Source organism: Periplaneta americana, chromosome 14 (genome assembly GCF_040183065.1).
Source record: "Periplaneta americana isolate PAMFEO1 chromosome 14, P.americana_PAMFEO1_priV1, whole genome shotgun sequence".
Lineage (NCBI taxonomy): Eukaryota > Metazoa > Arthropoda > Insecta > Blattodea > Blattidae > Periplaneta > Periplaneta americana.
This window is the reverse complement of record NC_091130.1, coordinates 124,753,338-124,778,255: the sequence shown is the minus strand read 5'-3', so window position 1 is coordinate 124,778,255 and position 24,918 is coordinate 124,753,338. Positions and strand designations below refer to the sequence as shown.

At 33.5% G+C, this 24,918-nt stretch overlaps 1 protein-coding gene across 3 annotated transcripts in view; it reads right to left on the bottom strand.

Annotated features, from left to right (window-relative positions):
• LOC138713714 (dipeptidase 1-like) overlaps window positions 1-24,918 on the bottom strand; it is a 1,576,476-nt gene that overhangs the window by 874,628 nt on the left and 676,930 nt on the right. For 2 of the 3 annotated variants that reach the window (XM_069846020.1, XM_069846021.1), the window contains one exon: window positions 3,033-3,097. The gene's annotated coding sequence lies outside the window, so the exon portion shown is untranslated. Of the gene's footprint in view, window positions 1-3,032; window positions 3,098-24,918 lie in introns of those variants that run through there. The other variant, XM_069846022.1, reaches the window with a different exon arrangement.

Below are 24,918 nucleotides of genomic sequence, written 5' to 3'. Positions count from 1 at the left end.
TAGTGCTTAAATGGCTAAATGTCCTAGAAACTCTAGTTATAGGCTAGAAATAAATTGACAAAGTCTTCATATGTTCGCATCGATTAGCTGCACCTGGCACTGGCATTGAATAAAGAGAAATGGATGACGTTGCAGGTATTACAAAAACCAGTTATACATTAGGTATCAAATTTTATGTTACAAATGTTCCTTTATTTTGTTAATATAGTTTCTCTGAACCACAGAACTGTTTTATGTGATATTAAAAAAGTGATACAAAATTGTTGAAGATTGGAAATAAATGATACGTTACATTCTGTCCCACCCAAGCATTCCGGTATTACGTCATCATTGCTATTATTGGCACGCGTGGCATAATAAGCCGATTATACACGACATTGGATATAGTGAGAACCTGTTTATAAATTCTGGGATGGTATAAAAGTTGCAACGTCCAGATTTGAGGTGAACAATATCTTGGTAAAATTATGAAATGTCATAGAGTCATAGCCTAATTGGATATGACATATAGCATAGGAGTAATGTACTCATAAATATGAAGAGGCCGTATTTCTAGTGTTAATAAAGATCTGAAATGTAGACAATAAACAAGATTTAAAAAGAAAAACCAGAAACAGAATTACACGTACATCCAGACAGGATGATATTAGAAACAGTATGATTGAGTAACTATAATACAGCTGAAGACAATGTTATTCAATTGTTAGTGAATGAGAGAATTTGGCCTTACAAGAAAAGGACGATAATAACAAAGTAAACGCGAACAAGTGACAACGAAACGCTCTATGCAAGCGAGAATTTGCTGAATTAGAGAAGGAAGTGAAATTAGATAGTACAGACAGTTTGCTTAAGAGAGACGCTTGTGTTTGATGAAACCAAGAAGCCAGGAAGAACTACTTTACATAGCCTACATACAGAAACGAGAATTTACCCATGCAAACGGAGAGATTCTCTCACCTTGTGGTCAGATGACATAAAAGCCAATGATTGAAACAACAAAAATCAAACAAAAATTTTGCTTCAAAATATTTCAAATTAAGGATATAATTCTTGTTATTAACATTTATCTTTTGACTTAGGTTTTCAACGTTTCGTTTGTCACTATGTTTAAATTGAAGGTAAAATCGTTACAGCCTATCTCGATAAAAATAGTAATTTCTGATGTGTATATAGGACGTTCTGAAAAAAAAGGTTTCAATATTTAGAGAGGTGATATTGTGCATCAAAACAAGAAATGAAAGTCCTGCAACCGTTTGTCACTACGTATTACACAGCACACCTTTGTGTTTGTATCAAAAGGACATTTAAGCAGACGCTTATTTTTCAGTGGCCCACAGTACTTTCCCTTCATACTTTTGTAAGAAGGAAGTCACAACGTATCAACGACATTTCTTTTGTCTGCGGATATAAATTAATACTGTAAATTGTGTATTATACAGTGCGATCGAAAAGTCCCTCCGCAGCTCCATTAGTTCTAGTAATCCTGTAGAAAGTTGGCACGTAATCCTATTGAAAGTTGGCATTTCCCCATTAATTCCAGTTTGACAATATCACATCGCCAGTCCACCATATGCTGCCACATGAATTCTCTGCCTAGTGGATTGTCTTCCCGCCACGGGCTACACAACTACTGCGGAGAGACTTTTTGATCGCACTGTATTATTAACGCTATTTGTGGCAAAGCTACTTGGTGGCAATTGAGACAATATCTCCTCCCAGAAATTCTCACCATTAAAAATTACAAATAATACTACACTAAATTTTACTGCCGAAATTGTGATTGAGAAAATTACGCAGCTGTTTCTATTGGGTAATTCGGTTCAACGACCGCTAGACGGTGGCAGATATCAACGATAAATGTGCTCAGAGAGGATGATCGAGGACATACGGTTGAGGAAAATATTCCGTTGTTTTTTCAACGGTCACGACATTACAGAGATGAAAGGAGCTCCTTTGATGGCAGAAGGAATTTTTAGCAACCCAATTCCATGCCGCGGCAATTTGAGACATGTCTCAAGACCAACAAGAAATATTCAGACTTCCCGCACTTGAAGTCAGTGTCACCAATTTAGCGTGGCTAGGTCTAGCTACGTTTAACAATTTTTCAGAGACAAAATTAATTAATCTTATGTACTGCAAATTATTTAAATACAATTTAGCGACTTTAAAGTTCATCACAAAGGAATAAACTTTTATCTATAGTTAAGATAGTAAGTAATTCATTACATTCTACCTATCCAGTCTTTTTAAATACTGGCTTCGCCACTGATGGATATACATTTTTAAAGTTATATTCTTAACTCTTCCTTGAAGAAGTGTTTGTCTATTATGTTATTGCTTTGCATATTAACTGTGCATTCACAGGCTACTTTGAGCTACTATCAACGAGTGTTGCTTCTTGTGAATTCCAACTGTTGGTTGAGAAATCTCCACAAGATAAGATGAGGTGATAAGGTATAAGAAAATAAAAATCTCCACTCTATGTCGTGAATTTCATTATGAAATGAAAATGACCAGGAGAATGAAAGTACTGAGAGAATATTTATTCGTATTCTACATTTAAATACCGTCCACTATAAATCTCATTTCCTGGAATATCATCTAATAGATTGTGCTAAAATGGAATTTAAATTTTTTAATAAATCTCTCTTTAGGCCTATACTTTTGACGGCCTTGAGAGCCGTTGTTCCTTCCGCATGTTCTGCTTAAATTCTTTAATGGAACTCTAAAACACTCTTTGAAGGAGATAATAAAATCCAAAATATTCATATTATTTTAATTAAGACACCATACTCTCATACTTAAAAAGGGAGATGCAATATAAATATAATAATCTCCAATATATTGATATCGTAGCTTTAATATACAAAACAGCAAATACTGTAAACGTTGTCTGATGTCATTTAAATACTTGTAGAGACATAAAGTCAACAAAATAAATCACAATACATTTCTTTTTAAACACTCAAAATTTCAATAAATTAGTGCATGCAAAACGCTTTCATACAACATTATTTAAGGTATGTACTTACAGTTCCTATGCATGTATGTCTCGTATTCCAATCCCCTTTTCTATTCTGTGACTTCTCTAAGGATTCTGAAAAGAAAATATTATGTGGATTAGAAATATTTCTACTAATTAACAAATAGAAATGTAAATTCTAAGTTATGATTTAAATCCTTCACTTCAGCCTACAATTTATCCTGTACTTTAAAAGTCTCTGATTATATAGCCTGAACTATTCTGTAATCATCGTGTTTTCTGTCGCTATAATCTCATATTTTGAATGTGTATTACAATTCGTTGTTATTCAGCCTCTCAATATGAGTTTTCCATTCAATCACTAAGTTTTAACAGACTGTAGAATTTAATTTCAAATATACCAATAGCATGAATAATTTATAAAATTATAAAACGTGTAAAGCAGGGTTGTTTCCGATCTCTCACAACGAATCTGAATGACATTACATGCGTTAGGATTCATACGATAGCTGAACTGTGGCGCGAGGTGACAGACCAGTAGTGAGTGATCTCATAGTTATAGTGCACGGCGACTCACAGCAGAATTTCCCAAGAAAATCGAGCCTTTTTGGGAGGGATACATTACGACCCTTTCCGATGCCAAGTACAGTTAAGTGAAGATAAAAGAAACCTGCCATAAACGAGGTTTCTTTATTTCCAAGAAGGCATTTTCTGTGTACCCTACTTAATAATATTGGTGAAGCTGGAATGCAATTAATTTGTACCCTCTCGTGGCGTGCGGCGACTTGTGACGGGGGTGGATTTGCTTGCTTTTTCCACTGTGGAATTAATCATATCCGAGCATTGCCAGTCTTATTAGGTACACACAAGATGTCTTTCTTGGAAATAACGAAACCACGTTTTTTGCAGGCTCCTATGGTTTTCACGTAATTTTACTCGGCATCGGAAAGGATTGTTATGTATCCCTCCCAAAAAATCTCGTTTTTCTTGGACATTGCTACTGTGATACACCGTGCACTCTGATTATGAAATCACTCACTACTGGTCTGTCACCTCTCGCCGCAATTCAGCTGTCGGTTTGATTCCTGACGCACATGACGTCATTCAAATTCGTTATCAGAGATCGGAAACAACCCTGTAACTGGTAACTTTCATACATTATTTCTATTATATTTAGTGTTTTCTAATATATTTATTAAAGGGATCAAATAACAGCAGTCAAGTTAAAGTTTTGGAGATTTTATTTCTAATATGACGCAAGATGTTTTAGCTCTTACACTGTGTCATATAATTATGTCGAAACGTTAAATTCTTTTGAGCTATAGGCAAAAATCGCTGAGAGATTTCAGAATAATTTTACAGTGTTACATTTTTTTTTATCATTTTGAAATTTTAATTTTCGTTAAATGAAATACTAAATTATTGGTTAGTAGTCCTGAAGCTGAATTACTAAGAGCCATTTTCTTGTACTAATGATTATGCATTCAGAATTTGTAAGGTCTATAATCTTCTTGAACTTCGTTATACTTCTGATGTCATTTGGTAATGTAAGTATGAAATATTATAGGCATAGATAGTATTTCAATGAATATCCTGTCTCCAGGTAATTCGATTATTATCGTTAAGCTCCAATCAGTTGATATGGCAATCTGTATTATTAGATAACATATCGGCCTATTCACGCCGAATTAGTATTGACTAGATTGCTATAACATTGATTAGACACTCAACATTATCAATAACAGCTTCACCACCACCCCCATCATCACCACCACTACTAACCCCACCTCCTCCTCCACCCCCACCACCACCACCACCACCACCACCACCAAGACACTATCATCTTCATGGTTTTAATTCTTTCCTTCTCCATTGCTTAATATATCTTATAAATCTTTATGGAATCAGTATAGTATAAATAAGACCATTAACAGCACGAGATAATGAAAAGGACAAGGGATATGCTCTCATTATGAGAAAAAGATTAATAAATACTCAGATATATTTACTAGAGATGAACAAAACTACCTGACGCTCTCCCTCGCTGTGTTCGTTGCATTTGTCTCGTCTCGTCATTCTCGTGAGCTTCGAGTCTCGTTCATCATTCTCGAAATAGCATTTGGTCGGCGTGGAAAGATTTCGTGACTTTGAATAACATACATCATTGAAATAAATAACACTACAAATGTTGAAATGAGACAAAAAGACAAAACAGAACAGTATCTTAGTTATCAAAATGTTCTGGTTCTATTATACAGGGACATCATTTTATTTTTACTTCAATTTTTATTGTACCTGAGTTTTTGAATGTACTTCACTCCCATCCCTTCTACTAATGAAGTTCAACCGTCCTGCATACAGATCCAAGACCGCATATACAGTCATAATAACCTTACGGTCATAGTAAACAGTACGTTCCAAAAATATGTTCGCGTTTTCCAGTGACGAAAGAACTTTCAATATTGAACCATTTTAGCACAGGTACTGTCGTCCATTTGCCTACGTCGTTTCCCGGTTTCCCCCACCTGCTTTTATTCGCCAGCTAGTGGCTGGGCTGTCGTCTTAGCTCTTTTGTGAGAACGTTAATTTCTGTTAGGAATTGGACACCTACGTAATATTATGCAACTGTTTAAAATAATTCAAATAAAGGGGCCTCGTTAATTGTCACGTGATTTCCCTGTTTTCTATGACCCTGCGACAAAACCACTTGGACGGACAGTAGATAGTATGTCTGAGTAATTTTATCTTTTCGGATCGGACAGAAGTGAAGATCGAATTTACAGTACGTGAGGTATTCTTTTATACAGTAGGTACAGAATTATTTCAATATGAGTTACTAGTTACGAAGGACGAAACTGGTAATTGGAATTAGGTACAATAGTCCATAGTGCGATAATAGGCACAAAAGAACTGAAGCCTGTATCGAAATGAATGGCCACCATTTTCAAAAATATGTTTAATTATCCATATTATGATTATTTTTCATTTTAACTTCATTCTCTATATTGTACGCTAATGTGCTGTAGAAGTTTAATATACACTGCATAATGAATACGTCCGCATGGACAGCTCAGTTCGTGAGTAAAAACACTCAATGTTAATACTGTACTGAATTTTGATTAAACAAAAACATAATGAAAATGATCAAACTCAAAAGCGTGATATGTCCTAGTTTACGTAAATGGACGAACTACTTTTCTTCCCTCCTATACCTAGTAAAGTGATTTGTTTGTATATTACGCCAGTATCATCGAACTCCAGTCGTGGAAGGGGGTAGACAACGGCGTTGATCCAAAGGTATAGCGAGGTTAATATTAAAAATGTTGGTAAAAATAAAATGATGTCCCTGTATGATATTACCTATGGTTATATAAATAGAAAAAAAACAATTCTCAAATAAATTTGCATTTCTAAGAAACATAAAACATTCGTTAATACCTTTTTATTTGAGATTGCACACTTGATATCAAACATATGAAGAGAAAATTCCTAACCTTGTAATAAGGGCCTAGTAATTAAATAAAGACTGGGGAACGGATTATTATACATACACTGAAATGTAGAGGTGATGTTTCAAATAGGCTACTTGATTGTTTATACTTATATAACAGTTACCAAAGTAGATTAAAGATCAGTGAGGTATAAACAACTGTGGCGATTCAAGGCTGCTTGACGTTCGGGACTTCGGGAGTGATCAATCTCGGCGTCTCGAAACACTCACAAGCAGTCTTTACATCAACGACGCGATGTATAGAACACTGTCGTGCGGGTTTTCGGCTTTGCGGTCGCTGTTAGCCTTGCTTTCTCGATCATTGTTCATCTCTAATATTTACCCAAGTACCACAAGGAAATTTGGCGACGCATGAGACCTCGAAAATGTTTCGAGAAGATCTCGTCACTCAAGGACCGGAATTTTAAAGTGCCAAAGATGTAGGGGTACACAATAGATGCTACTCTAAATAACACTAACATTCTTTATTATCAATTATTCCCGTACAGATTTGAACCCAAGAGACTTGAGTAGGATGGACTGCGGCAGGTGGACGTATGCCTCGACCATGTGGGACCCACGCATTGAGAAAAAAAGCAGAAGACGTCCAAGGAGAAGGTGGTCGGACGCTTATACCATACAGAATTAACTAACATAATCATATTATCGATTCTCATATAATAATAACTGTTTCGTTTTAAAAAGTAAAACCTACATTCGGAGTTCTAAATTGGATCAAGCTATAGCTCAGATATCAATTTATCTGTAAGCTAGTTAGTGAATTAGTCACTAAAATTATTGGTCTGTTGATTATTCAGTAAGTCGGTCTTAATAGAAATTTGAAAATCTTCAGTTTCCGTACGTGGAAATATCCTGGGAGATTCTTGGTGTTATATGTTTTGAAATAACTATAGTTACATCATATAGTGTAAAGTACAGTGGCAAAGCATCATCGACAAAAGCAGGACATTTGTGCATCCTCAATAAAAGTCTTTGGGGCAGCAGGACATTTTTCCAAAAATAAAAGTGACTGTCCCAGGAAAAGGGGACGAATAGACTACTTGAATAATAATCTCATATTATATAACGTACGACAATAATAATAATAATAATAATAATAATAATAATAATAATAATACTTACTTACTGGCTTTTAAGGAACCCGGACGTTCATTGTCGCCCTCATATAAGCCCGCCATTGGTCCCTATTCTGAGCAAGATTAATCCAGTCTCTATCATCATATCCCAACTCCCTTAAATCCATTTTAATATTATCTTCCCATCTACATCTCGGCCTCCCCAAAGGTCTTTTTCCTTCCGGCCTCCCAACTAACACTCTATAAGCATTTCTGAATTCGCCTATACGTGCTACATGCCCTGCCCATCTCAAACGTCTGGATTTAATGTTCCTAATTATGTCAAGTGAAGAATACAATGCGTGCAGTTCTGTGTTGTGTAACTTTCTCCATTCTTCTGTAACTTCATCCCTCTTAGAACCAAATATTTTCCTAAGCACCTTATTCTCAAACACCCTTAACCTATTTTGCTCTCTCAAAGTGAGAGTCCAAATTTCACAACCATAAAGAAGATCCGGTAATATAACTGTTTTATAAATTCTAACTTTCAGATTTTGTGACAGCAGACTGGGTGATAAAAGCTTCTCAACCGAATAATGACACGCATTTCCGATATGTATTCTGTGTTTAATTTCCTCCCGAGTATCATTTATATTTGTTACTGTTGCTCCCAGGTATTTGAATTCTTCCACCTCTTCAAAAGATAAATTACCAATTTTTATATTTCCATTTCGTACAATATTCTCGTCACGAGATATAATCATATACTTTGTCTTTTCGGGATTTACTTCGAAAAGTATCTCTTTACTTGTTTCCAGTAAAATTCCCGTATTTTCCCTAATCATAATAATAATAATAATAAATTACACCGCCACCGAACTAACAAAAAGTTTCTACACTACGAATATAAACCTATTTATAGATATTTTTTATAGATATAAGGAAATTGGAAGTCACTAATATCAGTCGTGTACATCTTCGATAGAGTTACTAAATGACCTGCAACTCGGCCTCCTGAGTGATCACGTTTCACAATTAAGCAGTAGTCAGTGAGTCAGTGACGTGCCCAAATTGAGTTATCTACTTCGCCGAGAGTCTCAAAGGCGCTTCATTAGTTATATCTGTTAAATTATCTGAGTTCCAACTGGCAGGACGTAAAGGAGAAAAATGTTAACAATAACGAACACCTCCTTTGTACGTACATTAACACACCAACTTCTGTCTTTTTACTTTTAAATTAAGGGAAACAAAGAAAGATATTTAATGTACAATTAGACCTATTTCTACTGTACTTTTTTGTGTATAAAGCAGAACCATTCTCTCTACTTTTAATTATTCATATCGCTGTCACATTGAACTTTGAAAACTGAATCTCACTAATTATTCAACATTTACTTTAGCGAATGTCTTCCCTTTCTCCTGCAAATAGAATACAACTGTACGCAAGTGAAAAGAAACAGTTGTAAAGGAGCAAATACAACTTCACTTTTATATAATTTTATAAATATGTTTATTCTAACGATGAAATAGTTGTAAAGAGTACGTTTTTGTATGGTTGACTTTCTATGCCTGTCATCGAGATGCGTTGAAATATATTTCCAAACTCTAATATTTGGTACGAATTTCGATGAGCTTTTCGTTTTCTTGCAATTCAGCATCTTCATCGGAAGTACTTACTTGCGTTGTGTTGCAGTCTATGAGTAACTTGTTTTAATTGGTTATTTTACGGTCGAGATGGGACCGGTACCATGAAACGGCGTAGGCTCTGGATTAGGACGGGGTTCGTCTGTACAGCCACAGGGAGCATTTTGCAATAATTGCAACTTATTTTCTTCTCTATTACAGTATTCAATATGTGAAACTATTACAGTGTATACAATATATATGAAGAAAAAGGTTTAATATTTTGAATGAAAATAAAAGTTTCAAAATTTTGAATTATTTGAACGCTTTTCTGCAAGTTTGTTTTTTCTTACAAAATGCAGTTTTTGTCAGCTTCTATTACACATAGGACTTTCAAATTTTCAGACACGTTGCCACAAGCCTTGTCCCTAATTTAACATGAGATTTTCAATAAATCTAAATTATGAAAATAATTATGTACTTATATATATTGAAAATTGTTATTAAAATTTAGACCGCAACAAAAAAATATATATTTAATGTACTATGCACTTTTCCTTCAATTGGCTGTGTTAAATTCAGGTCAGTATATGTAACAGCAACGTGTAAATAAATTAAGTACGTCCTACTAGCAGTTTCTGAAAAAAGTTACATGAAAAATAATGATTTTAACATAGCCGAGATAGGACGTACCGGATCCCCATGAATGTCCCCCCTTAATCCTCTAACTATAATAACACTATACGTAGGTGAAAAGAAACAGTTGTAAGGGAGCAAATAAAACCTCACTTTTGTATCATTTTATAAATATGTTTATGCTCGACTATAGCGAAATGTAGTAATTATACACATGGTAGCAGACCTTTAATGCATGTCATTAAAGTACACCTGCTCATTAAAGGTCAGGTCTTTCAGCGAATGACGACTCAGGTTACAACTGTTCAGTCAATGACAGGTCAGCTTTGTACCGTTATGAAACCGCAAGTATCGATTATTCTCGGATATGCAATCGAAAGAGAATTAGCGAAAAGTCACGGAGGCTGGAAATCCAAAACTGTCGCAGAAGGTTATGTTCTGTTACTATAATAATTAGCGTTAATTGTAAATAATATTCAAATAAATTCAATTTGTCATCTCGTTTTTCAATGTCTAACTTAATTTCAATGTTATCTCTGTAGGTTCTTATGGCCTAGCAAGGTCAATGTGGACATCTGTTCCTCGGAAAAAATCAATACTTTCGCGTCTGCGCACATCTCACAACATACGGGACATTGGTCAAGGTCAGATACAAAGAAAATTAATAATATCAAGTTACAAATATGGTCGAGCATAAAAAGTCGTATGAAACTCGCCTATAATGGTAATTAAGAAGCTCGTATGAAAATTATGAAACTCGCTTGCGCTCGTTTCACAAATATCCATACTCACTTCTTAATTACCTTCATTATAGGCTCGTTGCATAATGTACTATTATTCTAACGATGACATAGTTGTAAAGAATACGTTTTTGTATGGTTGACTTTCTATGCTTGTCATTGAGATGCATTGAAATATATTTCCAAACTCTAATATTTGGTACGAATTTCGATGAGCTTTTAATTTTCTTGTAATTCAGCATCTTTATCGGAAGTACTTACTTGCTTTGTATTGCAGTCTACGAGTATCCTTTTTTAATTTGTTATTTTACAACGCTTTATCAACTGCGGCGAGTAACTGGCATCATAGGCTAGATACCACAGAACTCCGTATCAATTTCGAAAAAAAAAAATCGGGATAAAAATATTATATTTCGCGTTTTATCGCTAATTAGTTGTGAGATACTTGCAATAATTTATAATCAATTGGAAAGAGAATGTTGGGTGTAGAATTAACCCTATATTGCGCATTAGAAATCAATATAATGTTTAAAAAACGGTTTCATTTATTAATTTATTCAACAGATACACAAGGAACCCAAACACATTTCAACACAGCAGGTGTGAATTCAGAGTAATTCAACATGAGAGCTCCTAATGCCTCAATTGCGTCAACTTTAACATTGAAAGTGTTGGATGATTGTTTCAAAACTACTTCTTCCAAAGTAACAAATGCTACATTGCAATCAGTACTTTTTATACTGACATCTTCAGAAATAATTTCAAAATGAACAGGATGGAGAACTTCACTCATGGGACTTCTCAGCATGTCAGGTTAATATGTGTCCAATCATCATTTACCAATAGTTCGATCGTCGTGGTGCCATCGTTGACCTCTGTTGAACAGAAGGCAACACCTAAATCAAATGGGTCGTTTAATCCCTCAACAGTGGGACCTATCAAATCCATTATTACACGTCCACTCAATAGTAACATACGTTACAAGAGCGGTATGTTGACGTTTTCATGGCCGAGGAAAAGATTGAAAAAGCGAAACGTAATTGTGCTTTTTTAATTTCCGAGAACATGAAAACAAACATACCGCTCGTGTATCGTACATTATTTTGTGCGAAGATCGTTTATTACATGCCTGAAAGACGAATTTCTAATTAGTTGCAATGAAATCTCCATCTTGGTTTCTCTTTAATGACGGCAACTTCGGAAAACCAAAATATTTTTCTTCAACATTGTTGCTATAAAATGTTTTCTGTGTTTACTATATTCCAGCAGGCCGTGATATACGTCTGTCTTTTTTTCTCCCCAGTCTATAAATGCGAACTTAAAACAAACGGTAATGTTATGTAATGATTTATTTTCATTTTAATATTTTAACAATATTATTTATATAACATATTGCAGTAATAACGTCGGTATCTGGAATCTTGTTGATTTTCTCACGGCTTCCTTAATGTTACTTGTATCAGGAATGCAATAAGTTTCGTGGAGTAGTAGACTTTACTTAATTTTTTGCAAATATTTAAAAACAATAATTAACATTGCAATTTAGGTGAAATTGCAGTGGTAAGTTTCCAATTTATAATTATTACTATGTTAAACGTCTCTAAAAATAATATGTTAAAAGCCTAAAGCAGTAAAATGAATGTTGCGCTTAAGCGGTAAGAAGAGGAAAATTGTTGTGTGTGTTACGTTGGGAATACTGAATGTGGTATTTCACACTTACCGCGTGTTGGTTCTGTGCGGAAAACAAGCAAATACGCACGATCTCGCACAAAAGATTTTTTTCGCTTTCTTGAAGAACCTCCACCTGTGCGAGCTACACACTGTATTTTTTCATCAGCCTATGTCTTTCTTGTGATTTTCTTCATATTCTCCCAAGCAAGTTTAAGTTTTTCGGCTATGCGATGATGGTAGATGCATATGGAGTTAAATTTTTGTGCTAATATATTACATTCCTTAAGCTTCGGTCTGTTGTGTCACAGCATCTGTTCTTTTATTTTCTACGATTTCGAAATGCTTTGTAACGAGATCGACCAATGTAGTTTTTTCTTCTGCGGTTAAATGTGGGCTTCTTGATATCTTTTCTACTATTAAATTACGAAGTTAATAGATTTTAGGTTAGAAACAAAACAAGTAATAAAGAATCGGGCGCTTTTTATTACACAAATCCTTTCAGAGTTTCATTTGTTTTCTGTGCTACTTCATATCATCTCTGGATTAAAGTAACTGAAATTAGTTTCTGCATGAATAAAATTCGTGAAATGCACACAAAATAATCTCGATTAACAAATGAGATTAAGTATTTACTGCGATTAAGCTAATCGCGACAATAAAAGAATTAATCATGTTTGGTGAAACCGGCCCTAAAGTATAGATTAAGGTTTCTTCAAACCGGAGAAACCACACAAGACCGTTACATAGACTCATTCAATCAAAATTTCATGTTTGTCTCTGACGAAATTGCTGCAGCATTCTCTACGGAGTAGTGTTGCCATCTGACCACTGATGAATGTCGTCTGATTGCCCACAATGTTAACCTCTGGTATTCAGCACAAAGCACTAACTACGTTCCCGAATTCCAATCTCTATGGCGTTGAGGTTACACACTGAGTTCATTACTCAAAAGGTAAGTGTTAACCACATCAGGGGACCTGAGACAGGTTGCGTCATGCAGGTTGCTAAGAATGGGCTCGCTACAATGTAACAGGAGACATGTCAGCTTTCAGTGTATGGTGAAGCGGGTGGAATTTTTTAATTTATTCTACAATCAAAGCTGTTAAGCATTATGACAATATTAGAAGAACGACTTTGTCACGTAGCATGCAATTAATTTGTTCCTGTAATATTGTTTCTATTGAACCAAATAGCAAGCTGCAAAGCAGTCACTTAATTTCTGTCTTACATTAAAGAAGTAAATTGATAAGTGATTATTACTATTACTGAAATCGTAACTCTGAGCTAAATGAAATCGTACCTTATATTCACTCATTAATCTTCCTACACTTTTGTCCTGTTCACGTATATCATAACAAACTCCTGTATTGATTTAGTTCTTCTTATTCCTGTTCATGTATATTATTACAAACTCTTGTATTGATTTGGTTCTCATATTTCTGCTCATGTATATTATTACATACTCTTGTATTGATTTAGTATAGTTCTTCACGTTCCTGTTCATGTATATTATTACAAACTCTTGTATTGATTTAGTTCTTCATATTTCTGCTCATGTATATTATTACAGACTCCTGTATTGATTTAGTATAGTTCTTCACGTTCCTGTTCATGTATATTATTACAAACTCTTGTATTGATTTAGTTCTTCATATTTTTGCTCATGTATATTATTACATACTCTTGTATTGATTTAGTATAGTTCTTCACGTTCCTGTTCATGTATATTATTACAAACTCTTGTATTGATTTAGTTCTTCATATTTTTGCTCATGTATATTATTACATACTCTTGTATTGATTTAGTATAGTTCTTCACATTCCTGTTCATGTATATTATTAAAAACTCTTGTATTGATTTAGTTCTTCATATTTCTGCTCATGTATATTATTACATACCCTTGTATTGATTTAGTATAGTTCTTCACGTTCCTGTTCATGTATATTATTACAAACTCTTATATTGATTTAGTTCTTCATATTTCTGCTCATGTATATTATTACATACTCTTGTATTTATTTAGTATAGTTCTTCACATTCCTGTTCATGTATATTATTAAAAACTCTTGTATTGATTTAGTTCTTCATATTTCTGCTCATGTATATTATTACATACTCTTGTATTTATTTAGTATAGTTCTTCACATTCCTGTTCATGTATATTATTAAAAACTCTTGTATTGATTTAGTTCTTCATATTTCTGCTCATGTATATTATTACATACTCTTGTATTTATTTAGTATAGTTCTTCACATTCCTGTTCATGTATATTATTACAAACTCTTGTATTGATTTAGTTCTTCATATTTCTGCTCATGTATATTATTACAGACTCCTGTATTGATTTAGTATAGTTCTTCACGTTCCTGTTCATGTATATTATTACAAACTCTTGTATTGATTTAGTTCTTCATATTTTTGCTCATGTATATTATTACATACTCTTGTATTGATTTAGTATAGTTCTTCACATTCCTGTTCATGTATATTATTAAAAACTCTTGTATTGATTTAGTTCTTCATATTTCTGCTCATGTATATTATTACATACCCTTGTATTGATTTAGTATAGTTCTTCACGTTCCTGTTCATGTATATTATTACAAACTCTTGTATTGATTTAGTTCTTCATATTTCTGCTCATGTATATTATTACATACTCTTGTATTTATTTAGTATAGTTCTTCACATTCCTGTTCATGTATATTATTAAAAACTCTTGTATTGATTTAGTTCTTCATATTTCTGCTCATGTATATTATTACATACTCTTGTATTTATTTAGTATAGTTCTTCACATTCCTGTTCATGTATATTATTAAAAACTCTTGTATTGATTTAGTTCTTCATATTTCTGCTCATGTATATTATTACATACTCTTGTATTTATTTAGTATAGTTCTTCACATTCCTGTTCATGTATATTATTACAAACTCTTGTATTGATTTAGTTCTTCATATTTCTGCTCATGTATATTATTACATACTCTTGTATTGATTTAGTATAGTTCTTTACATTCCTGTTCATGTATATTATTACAAACTCTTGTATTGATTTAGTTCTTCATATTTCTGCTCATGTATATTATTACATACTCTTGTATTGATTTAGTATAGTTCTTTACATTCCTGTTCATGTATATTATTACAAACTCTTGTATTGATTTAGTTCTTCATATTTCCTATCATGTATATTATTACATACTCTTGTATTGATTTAGTATAGTTCTTCACATTCCTGTTCATGTATATTATTACAAACTCTTGTATTGATTTAGTTCTTCATATTTCTGCTCATGTATATTATTACAGACTCCTGTATTGATTTAGTATAGTTCTTCACGTTCCTGTTCATGTATATTATTACAAACTCTTGTATTGATTTAGTTCTTCATATTTTTGCTCATGTATATTATTACATACTCTTGTATTGATTTAGTATAGTTCTTCACATTCCTGTTCATGTATATTATTAAAAACTCTTGTATTGATTTAGTTCTTCATATTTCTGCTCATGTATATTATTACATACCCTTGTATTGATTTAGTATAGTTCTTCACGTTCCTGTTCATGTATATTATTACAAACTCTTGTATTGATTTAGTTCTTCATATTTCTGCTCATGTATATTATTACATACTCTTGTATTTATTTAGTATAGTTCTTCACATTCCTGTTCATGTATATTATTACAAACTCTTGTATTGATTTAGTTCTTCATATTTCTGCTCATGTATATTATTACATACTCTTGTATTTATTTAGTATAGTTCTTCACATTCCTGTTCATGTATATTATTAAAAACTCTTGTATTGATTTAGTTCTTCATATTTCTGCTCATGTATATTATTACATACTCTTGTATTTATTTAGTATAGTTCTTCACATTCCTGTTCATGTATATTATTACAAACTCTTGTATTGATTTAGTTCTTCATATTTCTGCTCATGTATATTATTACATACTCTTGTATTGATTTAGTATAGTTCTTTACATTCCTGTTCATGTATATTATTACAAACTCTTGTATTGATTAGTTCTTCATATTTCTGCTCATGTATATTATTACATACTCTTGTATTGATTTAGTATAGTTCTTTACATTCCTGTTCATGTATATTATTACAAACTCTTGTATTGATTTAGTTCTTCATATTTCTTATCATGTATATTATTACATACTCTTGTATTGATTTAGTATAGTTCTTCACATTCCTGTTCATGTATATTATTACAACCTCTTGTATTGATTTAGTTCTTCATATTCCAGCTCATGTAAATTATTACAACCTCTTGTATTGATTTAGCCGAGTTATTCACATATCTGCTCACGCATATTATTACATACTCTTTTATTAATTTGGTATAGTTCTTCACATTCCTGCTCATGTATATTATTACCTCCTCTTGTATTGATTTAGTTCTTCATATTCCTGTTCATGTATATTACTACAAACTCTTCTATTGATTTAGTTCTTCATATTCCTGCTCATCTAAATTATTACAAACTCTTGTATTGATTTAATTATTCATATTCCTGCTCATGTGCATTACTACAAACTCTTGTATTGATTTAGCCTAGTTATTCACATTCCTGCTCTTGTATATTATTACATACTCTTGTATTGATTTAGCCTAGTTCTCCATATTCCTGCTCATATACAGTATTACAACCTCTTGTATTGATTTAGCCGAGTTCTTCATATTCCTGCTCATGTACAGTATTACAACCTATTGTATTGACTTAGCCTAGTTCTTCATATTCCTGCTCATGTACAGTATTACAACCTCTTGTATTGATTTAGCCTAGTTCTTCATATTCCTGCTCATGTATATTATTACAACCTCTTGTATTGATTTAGCCTAGTTCTTCATATTCCTGCTCATGTATATTATTACAACCTCTTGTACTGATTTAGCCTAGTCACATTCCTGCTCATGTATATTATTACAACCTCTTGTATTGATTTAGCCTAGTTCTTCATATTCCTGCTCATGTACAGTATTACAACCTATTGTATTGACTTAGCCTAGTTCTTCATATTCCTGCTCATGTACAGTATTACAACCTCTTGTATTGATTTAGCCTAGTTCTTCATATTCCTGCTCATGTACAGTATTACAACCTCTTGTATTGATTTAGCCTAGTTCTTCATATTCCTGCTCATGTACAGTATTACAACCTCTTGTATTGATTTAGCCTAGTTCTTCATATTCCTGCTCATGTATATTATTACAACCTCTTGTACTGATTTAGCCTAGTCCCATTCCTGCTCATGTATATTATTACAACCTCTTGTATTGATATAGCCTAGTTCTTCATATTCCTGCTCATGTATATTATTACAACCTCTTGTACTGATTTAGCCTAGTTCTTCATATTCCTGCTCATGTACAGTATTACAACCTCTTGTATTGATTTAGCCTAGTTCTTCATATTCCTGCTCATGTACAGTATTACAACCTCTTGTATTGATTTAGCCTAGTTCTTCATATTCCTGCTCATGTACAGTATTACAACCTCTTGTATTGATTTAGCCTAGTTCTTCATATTCCTGCTCATGTACAGTATTACAACCTCTTGTATTGATTTAGCCTAGTTCTTCATATTCCTGCTCATGTATATTATTACAACCTCTTGTACTGATTTAGCCTAGTCCCATTCCTGCTCATGTATATTATTACTACCTCTTGTATGGATATAGCCTAGTTCTTCACATTCCTGCTCATGTATATTATTACAACCTCTTGTATTGATTTAGCCTAGTTCTTCATATTCCTGCTCATGTATATTATTACACCCTCTTGTATTGATTTAGCCGACTTATTCACATTTCTGCTAATGTTTATTATTACAACCTCTAGTAATGATTTATCCTAATTATTCACATTCCTGCTCATGTATATTATTGCAAACTCTTGTATTGGTTGAACCTAGTTCTTCATATTCCTGCTCATGTACATTATTACAAGCTCTTGTATTGATTTAGCCTAGTTCTTCATATTCCTGCTCATGTATATTATTACAACCTCTTGTACTGATTTAGCCTAGTCACATTCCTGCTCATGTATATTATTACACCCTCTTGTATTGATTTAGCCGACTTATTCACATTTCTGCTAATGATTATTATTACAACCTCTAGTAATGATTTATCCTAATTATTCACATTCCTGCTCATGTATATTATTGCAAACTCTTGTATTGGTTGAACCTAGTTATTCATATTCCTGTTCATGTACATTATTACAAGCTCTTGTATTGATTTAGCCTAGTTCTTCATATTCCTGCTCGTGTATATTATTACAACCTCTTCTACTAATTTAGTTCTTCACAATCCTACATAAGCTTTATAAACACTGCAATAAATTTAAATTATATCAACATAACTAACTCACACTTTGCTTCGCAGTTGACACATGTTCACTTAAATAATACTTCTTTTTCGTAATTAACTGTCTTTTCATAAACCTTACATAACAAAACTGTTCCATCGGTTGAAACACATGGGCACCAAATTCACTAACGTAAGCATAGAGTTTACTTTTCAATGGTTTACTAAATTTAGGAATTCTAGTTAACCGATCTTATACCTTCTGTTACCAGACAAAAACTGACTGTTTCTCACTCAAATTTATTTTTTCTACAATAATAATCACGTGTAACACAAAATTGTAACAGTAAGATTTGAAAATATGGAAGCAAACAATTGAAAATGCTACGTGACAACTTCTACGAAAACGGGCTAAAATTTAGAATCAATCCGCGATGGGGAGATTCCCCACCTGTTGGAAGTTATCCCCCTCTCTTAAATTCATATTAACATCCCTTCAAGGGATAACTTCTATGCCCCTTACAAATATAATTGTTTTAATACGAGGATACGTACTTTATAAAGTATGAAATAAGCTAAGAAAATAATAATATTGATGTACTATCATCACCAGCAACTTGACAACAATGAATAACTTAGGAATTACACAGCTTATGTTAACCCTGCTCCTGGATATAATTATTAATATGATCAAGATGCAAGACAAGCAACTCAGTGCGACCAAGCGTTGAGCCGTATCGAATGAGGATAATAATTATTTTATATATGAGGAGCATCGTATCAAAACGTATTAAGTCCCCCAGTGGACGAAATTAAATTTGTTACTTTCTATTTATTTATCTTTCATGCTGTGATGTCTGATGGTTCCAAGTCGTCATATATGTAAACTGTGAAACCAATACTTAAAAATGGTTTTGTGCAGTGTTTTGAAAACTTCTCCGGTTTACGAGTAATTCAGTTTTTCGTCGTTCGTGTAAAAAAATTGTAAGGGGCACATAATTTTTGAAACGATGCTCCCCATATGGTATTCTCTATCTAGGATTCTATCCCCCCTTCCTCATTAGAAAATTTTAATTCTCACCCTATTTAGAATTATAAAGCTGATTGTTGGTATCATGAAGATATGACACTATATTTTTAATGGTATGGGCAAGTAGTCGGAGCTTCTGACTACAGTTTATGAGGTCCCGGGTTCGATTCCCGGTTAGAACACAGGAATTTTTCCTTGAAGGAGAATGTTCCTGTGTTCGTCCTGGTACTTCACAATCATCCTACCATAATATCATCATCGGGGTAATGTAACTCCGCCTTCCAGGCGCCCCAACCTCAGAAGTGGGTTACAAATAAGCCATTGCCAGGAGAGGCCAGAAATGTGAAATGACAACCTGGTGGCATTGGATTAAAAAAAAGATTGTCGATCATTATTCATATTACACAAATAGTATTAAAGCACGATTATTAGCAGATTAAGCACCGAAATAAATTACTTTTATTTACTACTGTTAGTAAAGTGAGTCATTGTTTCATATATATACATATATATACATATATATATACATATATTTAAATTTCATACACATTACAATTAAATACAAAATTGCTAATAAATAGGATATACCGTATTGCTTTAAAATGACAAAAAAGGCATCTGTTATTGAATTAGAAAGAAACACCTTAAAAAGGCAAAACAGGCAAAATAAAAATTGGTCCTAACATTTTGATTTACCACAAATTATATTTCATCAACAGTAATCTCACTAGACGTTTTGATTTATCTAGACAAAATCAAAACTCGAGTGGGATTTAACTGACTATTACACGATTAGAAGAAAGTATATAAAGATTAGAAGTAACGAAGTATTCCAATACAATAAAATATTAACTGGCTTACGAAAATACAACTGTCTTCAAATGTATTATTGTACCATCTCAACATTACGCTAGATGGCAGTAGTGTTTTATGATTATGATTTCTTGTTATCAGTTGTGCCAACTATGGAATCCTCATTGAAATCTGTGGACGGTTACTAGTCAAGAAGGCTTCATTTATTCAGTTTCATTTTTATTAAAACATTTGCATTCCACTTCAATCATTCGGATCCCAGTAATCAACGTCACTTGACAGATGATTTTCAATAAATCTTAGTATTAAACAATCTCTGATACGTGACTATCCATAATATCATATAGCAGAAGCTATAAAAAAACATAGCCTAAATAATATAACGAAGTAGTAGAAAAGTTTTAATTAGGGATGATGAAATAAACAAGAAACGTTTTAATTAACGATGATGAAATAAAAAAATAAACATGAATAATTTTAAAATAAACAATTATTGAAAGTACAATTTTCAAATTTGGATGTTTTAGTGGTTGGTGGTTCAGTTGATGTTATATTGGACGTGTGCGTAAAAGAAGTGAACTCGATTTACATGGTGTATCCCACAACTTATTCAGGATTTCTGAATGGTGTTCTGCATATATGACCAGTGATCTTTATTAATTCTTGTTCTTGAATGCCAATGCGAGTCATATTTGAAAGTGCTGTGCATCGACAGCAGTGGTTTGTAATTTTTTTTTTTTTTACGCCCAGACCAGTGCAGTTTGAAATGTTGGGAAACAAAGAAACACATGTAAGGGTAGTGATAAAAATAAACAAATGCTAGGGACGCGATAAAATTAAACAAATGCTAGGGACGCGATAAAATTAAACAAATGCTAGGGACGCGATAAAATTGTGCGATAAGCAGCCATGATTGGTTGAAAGACGTCCTTTCGTACCGTTTTATTGGTCAAAAGTAATGTGACATAGTAAAAGTGTAATACATACTTACTTACTTACTGGCTTTTAAGGAACCCGCAGGTTCATTGCCGCCCTCACATAAGCCCGCCATTGGTCCCTATCCTGAGCAAGATCAATCCAGTCTCTACCATCATATCCTACCTCCCTCAAATCCATTTTAATATTATCTTCCCATCTACGTCTCGGCCTCCCCAAAGGTCTTTTTCCCTCCGGCCTCCCAACTAACACTCTAGATGCATTTCTGGATTCGCCCATACGTGCTACATGTTCTGCCCATCTCAAACGTCTGGATTTTATGTTCCTAATTATGTCAGCTGAGGGATACAATGCGTGCAGCTCTGCGTTATGTAACTTTCTCCATTCTCCTGTAACTTCATCCCTCTTAGCCCCAAATATTTTCCTAAGAACCTTATTCTCAAACACACTTAATCTCTGTTCCTCTCTCAAATTTAGAGTCCAAGTTTCATAACCATACAGAACAGCCGGTAATATAACTGTTTTATAAATTCTTTGAGACTTTTTGACAGAAGACTAGATTATAAAAGCTTCTCAACCCAATAATAACAGGCATTTCCCATATATATTCTGCGTTTAATTTCCTCCCGAGTGTCATTTATATTTGTTCCTGTTGCTCCAAGATATTTTAATTTTTCCACCTCTTCGAATAATAAATCTCCAATTTTTATATTTCCATTTCGTACAATATTCTGGCCACGAGACATAATCATATACTTAGTCTTTTCGGGATTTACTTCCAACGCTATCGCTTTACTTGCTTCAAGTAGAATTTCCGCGTTTACCCTAATCGTTTGTGGATTTTCTCCTAACATATTCACGTCATCCGCATAGACAAGAAGCTGATGTAACCCGTTCAATTCCAAACCCTCTGTGTTATCCTGAACTTTCCTAATATGCTAGAGCGAAGTTAAAAAGTAAAGGTGATAGTGCATGTCTCTGCTTTAGCCCGCAGTGAATTGGAAAAGCATCAGATAGAAAATGGTCTATACGGACTCTGCTGTATGTTTCACTAAGACACATTTTAATTAATCGAACTAGTTTCTTGGGAATACCAAATTCAATAAGTATATTATATAAAGCTTCTGTCTTAACCGAGTCATACGCCTTTTTTTAATCTATGAATAACTGATGCACTGCACCCTTATATTCCCATTTTTTCTCCAATATCTGTCGAAAAAAAGAAATTTGATCAATCGTCGATCTATTACGCCTAAAACCACACTGATGATCGCCAATAATTTCATCTACATATGGAGTTAATCTTCTCAAAAGGATATTCGACAAAATTTTGAAAGTGCTCTACATTGACTGGAGTGGTTTGTAATTTTCTGTTTTTTTTTTTTTTTTTTTTTTTTTTTACGTCCGGACCAGTGCAGTTTGAAATGTTGGCAAACAAAGAAACAAATGTTAGGGTATTGATAAAAATAAACAAATGCTAGGGACGCGATAAAATTAAACAAATGCTAGGAGTAAAAGTATAATAGTCTATGAAATAGTAATATACGTTACAAGAGCGGTATGTTGACGTTTTCATGGTCGAGGAAAAGATTGAAAAAGCGAAACGTAGTTGAGCTTTTTTGATTTCCGAGAACATGAAAACAAACATACCGCTCGTGTATCGTACTTTATTTTGTGCGAAGATCGTTTATTACATACCTGAAAGACGAATTTCTAATTAGTTGCAATGAAATCTCCATGTTGGTTTCTGTTTAATGACGCCAACTTCGGAACACCAAAATAACTTTCCTCAACATTGTTGCTGTAAAATGTTTTCTGTGTTTACTATACTCCAGCAGGCCGTGATATACGTCTGTCTTTCCCCCCCCCCCAGTCTACATATGCGAAATTAAAACAAACGGTAAGATTATGTAATGATTTATTTTTCATTTTAATATTTTAACAATATTATTTATATAACATATTGCAGTAATAACATCGGCATTTGGAATCTTGTCAATTTTTTCACGGCTTCCTTAATGTTACTTGTATCAGGAATGCAATAAGTTTCGTGGAGTAGTAGACTTTACTTAATTTTTGCAAATATTTAAAAACAATAATTAACATTGCAATTTAGATGAAATTGCAGTGGTAAGTTTCCAATTTATAATTATTACTGTGTTAAACTTCTCTAAAAATATTATGTTAAAAGCCTAAAGCAGTAAAATGAATGTCGCGCTTAAGCGGTAAGAAGAGGGAAATTGTTATGTGTGTTACGTTGGGAATACTGAATGTGGTATTTCACACTTACCGCGTATTGGTTCTGTGCGGAAAACAAGCAAATACGCACGATCTTGCACAAATAATGATTTACTTTCACCAAGTAAAAAGGACATTTTGCCAAATATCCGGGCTCTTTATAACAAGAAACGTATGTGATAAGTTCGAAATTATAATTCGTGATTGAAAGTTTTATGGAGCTTTAGAATTACCGAAGTTTAACCATTGTATAAACCGTGATAACTTATTCTCCATTGAATAATAATACCAGTACGAAGTGAAGACTAAAACTGAATATGATACACTGCAACTTCGACATACTGAGCTTCTGTGAAGCCTCTCATAACTTGGCTAACGCGAAGCTAACTAGCAAGAAATGTGAACTCAAACCTGCACAGAACAACGCGCGTCTGCTTGCTGTTGATTGGATTGCTCTCATTTTACTACTATAATGAGTCGTTTTTGTGCAGACATGAAGGGCGTGTATTAATACTTAACAGCTTCGTAGCTATCTTAACTTCATTAACAAGTTCGGAGACTGTGAAGTCGCTAACATCTTCAGTGCAGCTATATCTAAACCGGGGAAACAAATTGCGTAACACTGAAAGCTGACTTAAAACAAAGAAAGAATACTATGCGTTGCGAACCAGAGAATGTTTCCAGCTCAAGTGACACTCAGAGAAATAAAAAGGAAACTAAAAAAGGGGTAGAAAATCTCGTCTCTCTGTGCTTCTCTGTCGTTTTTTTTTTTTTTTAAGTTCCCATTCCTTTCAACACTTCCTCTAGCTTCTGCTCCTTTCTTTGATAGTGACGCTCACTTCACGTTAATCTTGGAAACAGAGAGGGCGTGACCTATTGGAATCAGGAACGCGAATTTGTCCTCCGCTATTTTCTAGCAAGAGTGTAATAACGTCCATTCACTGTTTCTAGTATCGTTAACAGTTGTCTCGGTTTCGAATTCCAACAACGAAAAAAGATTGTGTTGACCTATGATTTTCTTTCCTTTATTCGATCTCTAAAATTAACAAATAACCATATTTCTCATAAGAGGGTTTAGTTAAAATGAATGATAAACTAAGTACAATACAAGGTGATTCACGAGGATTTACCGTCCCTTGCGGAGCTTATTCCGGAAGAAATTCTGAGCAAAAAATGTAATATAAACATGTGTCCTAATCTCAATATTTTCAGAGTTAAAGCTGGTTCACAATAAACCGGGAACGGAAACGACGAGAACGAGAACGGAAATATTGTTAAAGTAGGACTACATGTTTTTAAATGTGAGCATTCACAATTGACTATTTTGAATGCTCACATTTAA